This window comes from Morone saxatilis, unplaced genomic scaffold, assembly GCF_004916995.1.
Source record: "Morone saxatilis isolate NCDOM2014 unplaced genomic scaffold, NCSU_SB_2.0 Contig6, whole genome shotgun sequence".
NCBI lineage: Eukaryota > Metazoa > Chordata > Actinopteri > Moronidae > Morone > Morone saxatilis.
This window is the reverse complement of record NW_023340206.1, coordinates 11,351,138-11,355,528: the sequence shown is the minus strand read 5'-3', so window position 1 is coordinate 11,355,528 and position 4,391 is coordinate 11,351,138. Positions and strand designations below refer to the sequence as shown.

General features: G+C 41.6%; 1 protein-coding gene across 8 annotated transcripts in view; it reads right to left on the bottom strand.

The window, feature by feature from the left end:
• Positions 1 to 3,820, bottom strand: part of LOC118339882 (inositol polyphosphate-4-phosphatase type I A-like) — a 39,453-nt gene extending 35,633 nt beyond the window's left edge. For 2 of the 8 annotated variants that reach the window (XM_035677681.1, XM_035677685.1), the window contains exon 1: positions 3,550 to 3,817. The gene's annotated coding sequence lies outside the window, so the exon portion shown is untranslated. Of the gene's footprint in view, positions 1 to 3,549 lie in introns of all 8 variants that reach the window. The other 6 variants (XM_035677684.1, XM_035677688.1, XM_035677682.1 and 3 more) reach the window with 5 other exon arrangements.
• Between the last annotated feature and the right edge of the window lie 571 nt (positions 3,821 to 4,391).

Genomic DNA, 4,391 nt, shown 5'->3' with positions numbered 1-4,391 from the left:
AATAATAATCATAATCTTAGAAAATAACTAACACAGAAGCTGTGATATTAATTTAGATGCCATTTGTATCCTGATATTTTCTGTAAACTGAGATTAATTTACTGGAATATGCCTCTAAAATATTCGATAGACCTGGGCAATAAACCAATATAATATCAATACTGTGATTGCAACCATCTCTTGTAGTATTGCATTTGGTGTTACCGTGGTAACCACAGGTGCAGGGGCGTTTCCAGGCTTTTATGACACAAGTGGGACACTGACTTTCCAGTCATTCCCAATTTACGCAACACCAACACTGTTTAGGGCCCTCAGTGTGCAGAAATATTCAAATACACTATGTGCAGAAGTAACACATTTATACCACATCCTGTCATAGAAGCAACAAAGTCGGACTTCAACTTTAAGCAAACTGAGCTGCAACAATCACAAGCAAACATGGTGTAATGTTCCAGTAAAAGTAAGACAAACGACGCAGCCTGGTGCTTTATCTGCTAACAAAATGACATCATCTGGCACAATGTGTTCCAGGACTCGACCGTAAAAGATAAACTGTTGACAGCGAATTGTGGTACAAAAGGAGAACGCAAACCTCACCCACAGTGTGATACTGCTTCTTGCTCAAGTTAGCATCACTTCCTTCTGTTGTTTCAGGAAGTGTCTTGAAAGAGTCAGTGTGAAACCTTCACTCTGGTTGCCTGCATTATATCTAGCTGCTTCACTGCCACAATCATGGCAACAATGACCTACGTGTACTAAGTCTTAACTCAAGTAAGAGCCACACACACACCACTGTGGTGAGAAACTTCAGCAGGTTCAAATCACTTTCAGTCTTTGTTGAACTAAGTAGTACAGCAGAGATACTTTCCCTGGTTTGCAATGAAAAGCACATGGTTTTAGAATATCTAGTATAATGAGACATTACCTTGATAAAAGCAAAAATAAAAGCATAAAGTTGAAAGAAACCACTTGAAATAGCTTAAAGTGCAGAGGAAGAAAGTCTACTTTCTTATTCACTGCTGTATTTAGAAAACAGTTGGGGGATTTCCTGCCACTGACCATACCTAGAAATAAAAGGAGTAAGTGCAAATGTGCAGGAAGGTGATTTTTACATTAGTACCATGTCTAATGCAGCTGTGGGAGTCATGGTGTGGTTAACAAAGACTGACTAGCTTCTGTGGTCAAACACGAGATTCTGAAGCGTTTAAAAGCAGAAGTGACCTGAGAGGCTGAAGTGACGAGTTTCTCTTTGACTGCAAGCACAACTTCTCACAATATGATGGAAGTAATCAATGAAGACTTGCTGACATAAAACACAAGGTTTGAAGTGATGGAATATATCCCGATTAATCCAGGACATGAATGACTGAATTCAATGGCAATACATCCACTATTTGATGAGACGTTTCACTCAAAGACACAAATGTGAACCTCATGGTGGCACTAGAGGAAAAGTTCGACTTAATATCTGAAACAAAAGTGGTCAGACCGACCGACATTTCCACGGACCCACGACACTAATGTGGCTAAAAATGGGGTGACGTCATTTCACTGGGCTCTCGTGCAAATCTGATTTTTCCAGGGTGTCAATCAAGTGGCCGAACACCAACGATATCTGCTGTATTTAAAAAGTGAAAATGCCCAAACACTGCTGGCAGCTGGCGTTCTTCTTTCAGAAAAAAAAGACTTTTTGGTGACACGAGATGCCGGTTTTTGTTTGTTCGTGTACAAGAAACACAAACATGACCAGAAGATCCACGTGACCGTGACCTCATCTGGCCTGAGGAGATGTGGGCATCAGCCAATGACTCATCAGAATGAGGAGAGACAAACCCCCCCCGCCGCCAACTGAGACACACTAATATATTAAAACAATTCAAAATGTGTGTCTCATTCTGGACTGTAAATGCATTTATAAAAATGATGCTTTTAAGAATGAAAGCAGTCCGTCTGACAGGTTTGTTTCATGTCTTTGTTCCTGGTTTTGCATGAGAGGCCAGTGATTGCGCCTCCAGCCATCTGTGGCACAAAGACGCCGTCTGCCAGGATGGACATTTGTCTGCCTCGTTCGTCGAAGACATCATGTTTAATATCGCAGTGCTGCGGGGCGCTCTCCCTACAGAAAAGACACGCTGGAAAACAAAACAAAAACAGTGTCACACGTACACACACACACGTTGCTCATTTAATTAAAAAAGACGCCCTGATATCGTTACTTGTTTCCAAATCTCTGCTCCAGAGCCACAAGCAGCTCTCCAGTGGTAAATGTGTAAAAATGTATATGGAGATGAATCATGTTTATTCAACATATTCATAACACTTTTATTTTTCATTGTTGTAGGCCTAAAGTGAAGTTACATTTATAGTCTCTAATTGTTCGTCTACTAAAAAGTGTCGTATGTCCCGTCCTGACCAGCGAACAGTGGCTCTTATAGTAGAAGGTAGAGGTTGTTGACTCCCTGCTACAGATGGACGTGGACTGGAGACAAACTTAGCGTTGTCCACCTGTGCTCGGATCACTCGAGATGCATGTCCAATGAGGCCTGTAAACCCACATTTACCTCAGCAAACGGACCAGTGTGGGGGTGACACAGCTTTTTTTGTGCACTGGCATTTCTCTTTGGGTTGTTAGTTTCATTTGCATTTCACACTGTCAACACACACTGATCCAAAATCAAGTGCAGAATTGTGGAATATGGCTTATAACAAAAATGAAGGATGTCAAGCAAGACAGCAAGTACCATATATTTATTGAGTGTGGTTATCTTTAATGTCATCATCCATTAGCTAAAATTATCGTAATATTTTTCTAAATTTTCCTAATATAAACTACTAAGTAAACCCTTCTCACTGTTTCACTTATGGGCCTAAATCCGTCCCGTACTAAAGCACCATGCTTTTAGCCAGCACGCTCGAGTAGAGTAAAGTAGTCTCATGACTGCTGGAGTAGTCCTCTGGGACCACCCTGACTCAAAAGGTCAAAGGGTTAGGATCAATAACTGTGCCACGTACTACCAACCCCCCCACAAAAAACCCTCTTACTTACTAATTCTAAAGCTAAAACCATTAGTCATTTTAAAGCCGAAACTGCCAAATACTCACTAATTTGAGCATCTAAGTTGTAAAGATTTGTGTTCTTTCTTGATTTATTGTCGAGGAATTGAGTAGGAATATATTACATTAGCGCTGTGTGATACAGAATCCAATTCCTATGGCATGTTTTAGAGAAGTGAAAACCATCATATTACCTGCGTATACGCTGCATTCACACACACAAGTGTCTTTACCTAGTCCTGAAATTGTACTACAGCAGTCTCAGTAAAACTGTCCTCTTATCTTTGTTGTCTCAGTGCAGCGAGGAACTGCATGATTGGTTCAAAGACAACCAATTAGCATCCAGCATGATTGTGCATTTTCTCCCAAAATGCCCAAACGCAGCTTGGATGTCATTCTCAAGACATGAAACCAGCATCGCCGTCCAAATCTGAGCAATGATGGTCAAAATGCTAAAGAGTTCACACACACACACACACACACACACACACATACCCGAGGACGTCTGCTCCGCTCTGCCTGCTGCCGATGGATGTAAACAAACTCACGCTGCAGACGCCGTCACGAGGCAAAGAGACTGCAGCTGCCGCCAGCGCTCGCCCTCTCCTCTTCCTCCAGCTCCCATCTCTCTTTCTTCCTCCCCCTTTACTCTCTCTCTCTCTCTCTCTCTCCCTCACACAGCTCGCTGCTTCCCAAACATTCAGGCCAATTAACTCTTTCTCTGCCTGGTCTGCAGTAAAAACAGCCTCTTCTCTTCCTCTAGGATTCAACAGAAACTGAACATGGAATGGAAAAGGGAAAGGTTTCAATCTGTCTGTAGTTAACAGGTTCATACTTGCTATTTGTCACTACTAAACAGATACTCAGCCCTCCTTAATATCTTCTTGCTATATAGACAAACGTGATCTGTACGTATGAGGATCATCTTGATCTTCAAAATTAAAACCTAAACTGTTTGCATTAAGAGTAACAACACCACATTCACAATGCTTATGTTCAGTCCAAACCCTAAAGATACTACAGTTTACCATCCTATATGTTTAGCATCAATTACAGCATCAGTTGAGTAGATGGAAAAATAGCTGGCTGCATCTCAAATAATAGCATCAATAAAGAACACCTTTAAAAACATGAATCTTGTTTCTACAGGAGTGAAACACTTCAGACAATAGATATTTTTTGCAGTGGAGATGGCTCATACACAGAAACCACGGGGGAGACAAAGCACGTTTTAAGCCATGCTCCATGTGGTGGTCCTATCTTTGGCAACACACACACACACACACACACACACACACCTAGACACACACCTAGACACACACCTAGACACACACACA